The sequence below is a fragment of the Phyllostomus hastatus genome, unplaced genomic scaffold (assembly GCF_019186645.2).
Source record: "Phyllostomus hastatus isolate PE091 unplaced genomic scaffold, TTU_PhHast_1.1 phas_scaffold_585, whole genome shotgun sequence".
NCBI classification, from domain to species: Eukaryota; Metazoa; Chordata; class Mammalia; order Chiroptera; family Phyllostomidae; genus Phyllostomus; species Phyllostomus hastatus.
Window position 1 is genome coordinate 26,794,107 of NW_025334037.1, and position 9,780 is coordinate 26,803,886.

The 9,780-nt window shown below is 49.9% G+C and overlaps 1 pseudogene; it reads left to right on the forward strand.

Annotated features, from left to right (window-relative positions):
- The first annotated feature begins 5,481 nt into the window (after positions 1-5,481).
- Positions 5,482-9,285, forward strand: LOC123809931 (annotated as a pseudogene).
- The last annotated feature ends 495 nt before the right edge of the window (positions 9,286-9,780 follow it).

A 9,780-nucleotide genomic window follows, 5' to 3' on the forward strand; every position in this document is an offset into this window, starting at 1 on the left:
GCTTGTGAGCAAGGCATCCTGCTAAATGTTACCGGAGTTTCCCTGGAAAAGCGAATTGGCTCCCTCACTTCCTTCCTCACTCACTCAGTGCATATTTATTGAAGGCCTACTACGTGCCAGGTACAATCTAAGGTATTAGAAACACAGAACTAAATGTGATTCTTTCCCTAAAAAGACTTCCCACACAAAGGAGGTGTTTTCCTCAAGAACTTGTCAGCTTATGATATTGTTGTTTTATAATGATAATTATAATCACCACCATCACCATTACCAGCTGCCATCATCAAAGTCTCCATCAACACCCTCACCATTCTCCCCACGCCCACTACCATCTACTGTCACTACCCTCACAACAACACTACCATACCCATTGCCTTTATTAGCATCATGTTCACCGCCAACACCATGCGAGTCCCTATTCCCAACACCCATTTATTTCTTCTCTAATTTCACTAATCGCAGTTTTGTAGTTTTCCTCATATAGATTTTGTACGTATTTTTAGATTCATGCCTATGTATTTCATCTGTGGATGTGCTCATGGGAATGGTATTGTTTTTAATTTCAAATTCCACTTGTTTGTTGCTGGCATGTTGAAAAGCAATTGACTTTTATATGTTAACCTTGAGTCCCACGACCTTTAATTACCTAATAGTTCTAGGAGATTTGTTTATTCTTTCTGGTTTTCTACATAGATGATCATGTCACTGCTGACAAAAAGAGTTTTGTTTCTTGCTTATCAATGTGCATACATTTTATTTCCTTTTCTTGTCTTATTGCACTAGCAGGACTTACAATACAGTGTTGAAAAGGAGCTATGAGAGGAGACAGCCTTACCTTGTAACTGATCTTAGTAAGAAAGTTTTGAGTTTCCTACCATTAAGTAAAATATTAACAGTGGGGTTCTTTTTGTAGACATTCTTTATGAAATTGAAGAAGTTCCCCTTTATTCCTGTTTTGCTGAGAGATTTTATCATGAATGGGTGTTGGTTTTTCTTCCTCAGAATTCCAGGCTGGTGAATGCTTTCTCTGTCAATTCTTTTTTCTGCATCTATTGATATGATCATGTGATTTTTCTTTTTTTTTTTTGTTTATTGATGTGGTGTAATACATTAATTGATTTTTTAATGTTGAACCAGCCTTACAGACCTAAGATAAATCCCACTTGGTCATGCTGTATAATTCCTTTTATATATAATTGGATTTGATTTGCTGATTGATTAAGGACTTTTACCTCTAAGTTCATGAGGGATATTGGTCTGCAGCTTTTTTTCTTTGTGTGTGTATGTGTGTGTGTGTGTGTGTGTGTGTGTGTGATGTCTTTGGTTTTGGTATTAAGTAATGCTGCCCTCCTGAAATGAGTTAGGCCTGATCCCCTCTGTGCCTACCTTCTTTTACTTTCATTTGTGGTGAAATTTAGAACACACACAAGTGTGCATGAAAACGTCTGTGTCCACCATGAGGACATCGAGGACAGATGTCTGTGCACCCAAGCCAGGATCTGCGGCCTTGGGACAGCTACTCAACCTCTCTCCTCTTTCCTCGTTTTCAAGCTAGCATTGACCGTAACAAACACTTTTAACCTATAGGCCTGTTTCATGTATCAAATATATTACAACATGTTAAAATAAAGGCTTAGCAAGTCCCAGGACATGGGGAGGACTCAGCAATATTAGATACCATTATAGCCAGGTCTTTAATTTTCTATATCGAGGTATGCCTCAGCCTGAAAATCTCATGCATGCCTGCAGTGTGAGACAGTAGATTTTACATATTGAGAAACCACATGCTTCTTTGTCTGAGTGGCAAAAATAATGCATTCCTAACCAACCCAAAATTCCCAACCAAGTCTCCAAATATTAAAAACACATAGACTAATCCTTGGAGGATTTCCACGTCACATAAAGCGGCTAAAACACCAGTTGTCTGATGACTCAACCCCTAGTGGGCTCATCAGTGTGTGTGTGTGTGTGTGTGTGTGTGTGTGTGTGTGTCTCCTTGGCACACAGTCTGTGGACACGAGGATGAGGAAATCCTTGGCCGGTGAAGGTTATCAGTCCCCCTTCAGCAACCGTTTCTCTAGGGTTTTCAAAAACACGGGTCATGCTCCGGAACTGTGGTAATGCATCCCAGAACCAACAACACATTTACACTTGGTCTTTACTTTCTTACCCACAAAAGCATCTGTGTGTGCGTGCAGTAGACGGACGCACACGTGTGGCCCAATGCACGGCTTTACCCACACATTTCTTTCTCTCTTCTTCTCTCTCTTTTTTTCTAGTTAAACAATGATTGTGTTGCTTGAGTACGTAGGCATTTCAGGCAACCAGAGCAGAGGCTGTGGATGGATGACTTATATTTCCACTCGGTGGGGGAGGACTCGTTTGGTCTTATGATACCAAGCCAACTGGTGAATGCAGCTGGCAAATGAGGCTCTGGATCAGAATCGGGCAGAATTTAGCATCCTTATCCTTTCTGTTCTTCTCAAGGTGCTTTTTTAAAGATTTTATTTATTTTTAGAGAGATGGGGAAGGGAGGGAGAAAGAGAGGGAGAGAAACATCAATGTGCGGTTGCCTCTGGCACACCCCATACTGGGGACCTGGCCTGCAACCCAGACATGTGCCCTGACTGGGAATCAAAGGGGCGATGCTTCAGTTCGCAGGCCTGTGCTCAATCCACTGAGCTACACCAGCCAGGGCCGTATTCTTCTCAAGGTGCTTTTGAAGAGCAACTGCGTTCTTAACTAAATGGTAGAGATCCTCAGGAAGGTCAGGCGCAAGTCCTGTGGACTGAAGGACTTCCCAGGTCTGACTGACTGCCACAAAGGTTCCTGTTCAACTAGGGATCACACCGATTTGTGAGGGGTGATCCTTCTCAGCCAGCGTGTAGATCTGCTCCTTCTTGTCATGCGATGTCAACTTCAGCCAGGTGGGGGCGCTGCAACGGTGCGGACTGGGACGGGCCCTTCCAAGGAACTGCGCGCAACCCAGGACGGCAGGGGGCCGGCAGCGAAGAAAACGAGCTCCATCCATCTCTTTCATCACCAGTTCTATTCGATTCGATTTTCTGGATGTCTCAACTCACGGGCTCTTCCTCTTTTCTGGGAAACGTTACAACTGACAGTGTCATAAGATGACAGCGACGGTATGTGACGCAGCGCATTGGGCGTGGGTCTCGAGGGAAAAACCACAGAGATGTGATGACCTGCTGCTCACCCGAGTCTTCTGGCCGGCCCCACCCGCAGCATAGACGTTCTTACGCCATTTTTCTGCAGAATCATCAGGGCAGGCATTTGGTTCCTTAGCCAGGGTGACAGAAGGCTGTGTCAACGTTTCTTCAGAAGAAATCTAATTCAGATGTATTCAAAACAGCGGAGAGCAGAGCCACCGGAAGAAGAGGGCAGTGGAGCCTGAAGCCCCTCTCCATTGAACCACCATGTGAGACTCCAGGCCGGTCCACAAAGGCGCAAAGATGTGCATCACCATCCAGTTTCCTTTGAAGAGCCCTGAACCACACTATGCCCGTAATCCCAGCCTTGCTCTGGCTGCCAGACAGCCCTGGGTGCAGCTCTGTGCTCACTCATCAGAACTTTTCTCAGCTGGGCTTTTTATGGGTGTGATTTCCTTTTCCCTTTAGGTCATGGTTTCCACCTCTTTGCTGGTTAGTGATGTTTTCTGGTCTCCTGTCATTGGGGTTGCTAACAATAGTTACAGTCGGTAAATGTGTTCAGAATGCTCATTAGGCCACCTTGGTCCAGGTCAACTGTCCTGCCTGGATTAGTGCAGTGGCCTCCTCGCTGGTGTCCCCTCCTCCAGGCGTGCCTCTCTACAGTCTGTTCTCAAGCCAGCAGCCTGAGGAGCCTGTGAAAACATAAGGCAGATCATGCCATTTCCCTGTTCAAATCGCTTCTTCTGAGTACGAGCCCAAGCCCATCAGACCCTCCATCACTGGGCCCCCGGACATGTTTCTGGCCTCCTTTCCTATTGCTTTCCCTGCATGCAACCTATTCCAGCCTCGCTTTGGGGCTGGAATAGGTTTTGCACATGCAACCCCTCTGCGTGAGATGCCCTCTGCCCAGGTATCCTCAAGGTCTCACTGCCTCGCTTCATTCAGAACTTTGCTCACATCATCTCCTCAGATGGGCTTCCCTGAGCTGTTGTGCAAAAACAGCGTCCCTCTTCCAGAAACTCCCTGCTGTTTACTCTGCTTTGCTATTCTCCCATCCCCTTATTGCCACCCACCGCATTATATATTATTGTCCGTTCTTCACTGGAAGGTTAGAAGCTTCAAGAGGGCAGGGCCCTTGACTGTTTTGTTTACAGCTGTCTCCTCAGTGCTAGGATATTGGCCAGTACACAGCAGGCACTCAACAAGTAGCCGAGGAATGAAGGAATGATTTATCGTAGAGTGAGAGAATGAAGCAGGATTTCCTGCATTGTGCTGCTTTGTAACTGGTGTAGGTGGTAACTCTGCTACCTGGAATACAGCTCTCTGTGCTGGAGGGGCCGGTGGTAGAATGTCCTTTTATTCCCAAGGATCCGCTCCCACTCCCTGTAAGAAGATTAGATAGTCCTGCCCGTTGTCCTGTGATTGGTTAACCCGAAAGAGGGGATAACCAATCCCCTCTCTGTCCACTGATGTGGAGCTCAGCTCTGCGACTTGCTTGAGCCAATAGAATGTGAGCAAAAGGGACAGATGCCACATCTGAGCAGATTCTGAGAGCCATCGTGAGGATTGGCCATCATTTTTCCTTCTCCAATAGGAACAGCATATCCCGTGTAGGGGCCAATTTTTCATCTTCAATCTGGGAGTGACGAAGACACAAGGAAGAAGCAGTGCCTCACCTTACCCTCAGCAATCTTCAGTGGCCATTTAACCTAAATGAGAAATAAACCTTTGTTGTCATAAGTCAGTGAGATTGTTGGGGTTCTTTGTTACTGCAGCCTAACCTCACCGAATCTGACTGATGCAGGGCTAAGGGGTAGCACTGGAGAAGTAGTTGAAGTAGATGACCTAGCCCTGACTGGTGTGGCTCAGAGGGTTGTGCACCATCCTGCAAACCAAAAGGTCGCTGGTTCAATTCCCATTCAGGGCACATGCCTGCATTGCAGGCTGGGTCCCTGATTAGGGGCATGCGAGAGGCAACCAATTAATATTTCTCTCCCCCTCTTTCTCCCTCCCTTCTCCTCTCTCTAAAAATAAATAAATAAAGTCTTTTAAGAAAATAAAATAAAATAGATGCCCCGTGAAGTCCCTTCTAGGCCCACAACCTGGACTTTATGGCCCATTCTCGGTACATGGAACACGGGTCCCAAAAAAGGAGGCACTTTTAAGGAGGCATTTTTAAGGAGGTACTCTAGCACCCGCATTGGGTTCTGAGTCAGGCAGTCTTGCCTTGCTCCCAGCTCTGCCACTTACCAGCTGTGAGATCTTATTGAAATTATTTATAAACTCACTGAGCCTTAGTTTCCTTCTCCATAAGATGGGGATGGTGAGTGTTCCCGCCGCAGGGGGTCAGTGTGAGGATTTGCTGGGGCAGTGCCCAGTGCCTGCCATGTAGCGCGCCTCCTGCAGCAGGAGCTGTGGTGGGCCTCTGTCCTATTCGTAGCCACCTCGCGTCATATGAATAGTCTCCCTAGACTTGACGAAATCCCCACATTACAAGTTCTACCCCCCGAAGTGGGCATCGGCAGTCTAGTTCCCAGCCTCCCCCACAGCCAGATGCACCGGCAAGTAGCCCAGGCCCCTCCAGCCAGACACTTCCGTGCGAGGCTCAGATGTGGCGGGAACAGGCTCTGCCAGGAGCCTCTATATTTTGCTGGTGTGACAGAGGTGGCCTCCTGGTGGTTTGCATAGCCCTCTAGGGATTATGCAAAGTCGGCTTCCTGGGACAAATGGTGTCAGACAGAGAATAGTGGTGACAGCTGTGTTATTAGGCCAGTTCTGCAGCATAATCCGAGGCCTTATTCCTGGAAACAGAGCTTGAACCTGGCTCTCCAGCCCACCTCAACCCTCCCCCCACCTCAACAATTTAGGGGGCTTTGCAAGTGCCTTTTAGAAATATTTTTTGCATTAACAACCAGATTATACTTCTTGTGCATATAATGCCAATAGTTAATCTTATCTCATCACCATTATTAAGTAAGAGTAATTGGGTCCTTGAGGCCTCCAGACATCCAGGGGGACCGTAGGCTGGCTAACATCAGCTTGTAAATCCCACACCCCAAGTTCCCTTGGGTGGGCAATCTGCCGTTGCAACCTGCTAAGGAGACCTGATTCCATGTCTGCCCTCACCTGGCCGTCCTGCCGGGACTGCACTCTGCTCCTGGGGCCAGGACCCGGTGGAGACCTTCCCTGTCCCTCTAGCCCTTCCTCTCCTTACCTCTCTCTAGGTTTCTTGATCTGCGGCGCTGCGTGCAATGGACACCAGAGGGCGATAAATACTCATTTGGGAGGAAAGAGTGTGGAGAATTGGATTTTTTTCCCTCTGTTCCTATCGGTGAAAGTAATGACTTGCAGACAACTAACTAGTCTGTCCTAGGGCCCTAAAACAGCAAATGCGGTGTGTGCATTGCCTGCAGCTTACAGGTGGGGAAGCAGACCCAGAGAGGCGAAGTGTCAGGTGACTAGGAAGTTAGCCAAGAAGGGGCTGGCGTCAAATCGGCTCTCCTGGGAGGGCCGTGCTAACACCGCAGCTTTCATGGGGAGGGTGGTAGAGAGTAGGGAGCAAAAGAATGTGGTGTCCCTGTCTTTCTGCAGAGGTCTGTGTGGAGCTGCTACTACAGCTCAGAAAGCTCGCTGATTCAGCCGGTATCCCTCCGCTGAGACCGGGATCGCGAACTCAGCTGCCCACAGGGACAGGCAGGTCACCACGTGAGAAAGGCAGGTTGGTGGACCACAGGGAGTGGTGGGGACCCTCGGCCGGCTGGGGTCTGTATAGCACGGCTGAAGGGGCACCCACACGCCGGTCCAGCCAGCTGCTGCCTCGTGGAAACACACATCAGGCTATTTGGATTTTTCTATTTTTTCAAAGAAGCTAGAAATCTAAATGTTAGTGTGAAATTTCCCAATTTTGAAAGGCTGGTGACAAATTCAAAACTTCTTCACCTCAACTCTCTGAGTCCTGCTCTTCTCACCTGTAACGATGGGCAGAATGCCTCCCACAGGGGCTTCTTGGGCCACAGGAGCGCCCTTTTAACCTTGGCCTAGTTAGGGAAGGGCTTCAGCTTGGGCCCAGCTGCTCCAGCCAGCGGCCCGTGTGAGAGCCGCCCTGTCTGCCCGCCTTCCTGCAGCATGTCCCCTGTCCATCCCGGGGACTTCGGGGCACCTAGGGGCACTGGGGACGGGGTGTCCTGAGAAGGCTTTCCTGGTTTCTGCTGCAACGACCGTGCCCTGTGGGGATGGAGGCCATGGCGGCAGGGGGCAGGGGGGTCTCCAGGCTGCTCTGCTAAGGTTCAAGGAGAAAGTACTAGAATTTCTCCCATCCGAGTAGTAAGCAGGCCCTGTCCTGCTTAGCTTCTGAGATCAGATGAGATGGGGCACATTCAGGGTGGTATGGCCGTAGACTGGAATTTCTTTTATTTTTTTTAACATATTGAATATTTTAAGTCATTTTTAAACATTTGACTTTTTAAATGTTGTGTTTGGGTATGCTGGTTCTGAATACGCAAAATGGCTAGCCAATTACTGCATTCATCTTAACTGTAAGTAAGTAAGAGAACCTGTGTTGGGGTGTGGGCTCGTGACTGTGTGGGGTGCCCAGCCCCTGCCAGGGTTGAGCGGATGCCCCAAAGGGGAAAACAGCAGGTGTAACTGGAAAGAAATTATGGACGGGGAGGCATCATTTCATAGTTTCAAATAGTGACTCAAGTGCCACAGTTTTTTTCCTTAAAAGCTTCATAATATGCAAAGTGCTACACAAATGCTAGTTATCCATCGGTTAAAATACTCAAAGACATTTCTTGAACCCGCCGCCAGGCAGCCGAAGCAGCGGCCGTGCTGGGGTATTGCATGACGGTTTGCTTGGCTCGGGATGGCTGGCCTCCTGTGGGGCCCATGCTGGCTCCGCAGAGCTGCAGGCTCTGGGTGGCCTGGGCGCCGGCAGCCCCAACAGGCCCTGACCTGCAGGACCAGCCGCGGCACCACCATGCCCACAAGGGGTCAAGGCAGCCAAGCCAGCAGTGGGGATGGACACAATTGGATGACGTATATTAATGGCAGCTCATCAGGGAGAAACCCATCCTGCCCCACATGCCTGTCCAGCTCACGTATTTCAACCTGGGGATCCCAAACCCAGGTGAGACCAGGTTGCCGTCCACTCTGCGGTGGCCCCCAGAAGTACAGCGTGGCCGTCCAATGTGCCCCCCTCACCCCTAGTGAGGTCCGTGTGGAAGAGTCTGAGCTGAAGAAGATGTGGAAGAACCCCAACAGAACCATCCGGAACATCCTCAGCGGGACTGTCTTCTGGGAGCCTGTTCTCTGCAGAAATACCCTCCGTCTGGTCCCTGGCTGGACCAAGGCCCTCACCGTTGGCAGGCACACCCCTGACGACCTGTGCAAGGTCACAGACTGTGTGGCAGATCGGGCTGGCGCCCTCCTGATGGTGTTCACCCCAAAGGACAGCCACAGTGCCAAGGAGCGGGAGGCACACGGCTTCCCTGTCGCCGGCGTGGGCTCGGGCACATCCGACACCACGAGTCTGTCTGGGGTGTTGCACACACAGCTGCTTCCAGTATGTCGCCCTGCAGCAGGCGCTTCGCGGACATCGTCCAGGACGTCTTGGACAAGCTGTGTAAGACTGAGTGCAATAAGAGCAAGATCTGGAATGAGCACCGGCTTGTTGATGACCTGGTGGCTCAGGTCCTCAAGACCTCAGGGGGCCATGTGCGGGCCTGCGAGGCCTGGAGTGGAGGGGTGCCGTGGGACATCCTGGGCCCGGGCTTGGGCCCCTTTGGCCTGATGACACCCACGTTGGTCTGCCCAGATGGAAAGACCGTTGAAGCTGAGGCTGCTCCTGGGATAGTCTCCGCCACCATTGGGAGCAGCAGAAGGGCCAGCCTAGCAGCACCATGCTCCCATTACTAGCATCTCGGCCTGGACGCATGGCCAGGACTGCGTCAGGGCCCATCAGGTTTTCCCAGCCCCTGGAGAAGGGGTGCATTCAGACGGTGGGGAGCGGAGCCACGACCAGAGTCCTGGGCAGCCTGTGGACCAAAGGGGACCACATAGTAGACCTGACAAGCTCTGGGGAGGCCTGTGTGGCAGCTTTATCAACTCAGAGGGCTAAAGTAACCGCAAAGGATGGCCTGAAATGAAAACGGACTAACTATAAGCAGTTTAGGCAAGCAGTCAGGTCCTAGGCTGGAACCTGCCCTGATACTAAGTCAGTCTTTACCTTAACTGAGCCTGCCCACTGTCCTTTTGCATCGATACAACATTCCTTTGGAACATCAGAATTCCTTTTCCCTGGGGCCCTTCCAAGCACAGGTGCCGCGCCAGAAGGAGACCTCAAATCCTCGCACTGTTACTGTATCATGTCCATCGCTGAGTGTTAACGATCCTGTACCCACTTGTGCTAAAGAAGCGTGTGACTGTCATTTCACTTTTTCTCCGGCCGCAGAGGTTTTCCCCCTTCGCTGTCTCCTGCTGCCCTAATCTGTCATCAGTGGAGCTCATGCAACCCACTTACCTCTTCTCTTTTGATTCTAGCGTATAAAATAAGGTGCACACCGCCACTTCCTGGAGCATTTCCTCAGTCCGTTGAGGTTTTGTTTCCTGGCAA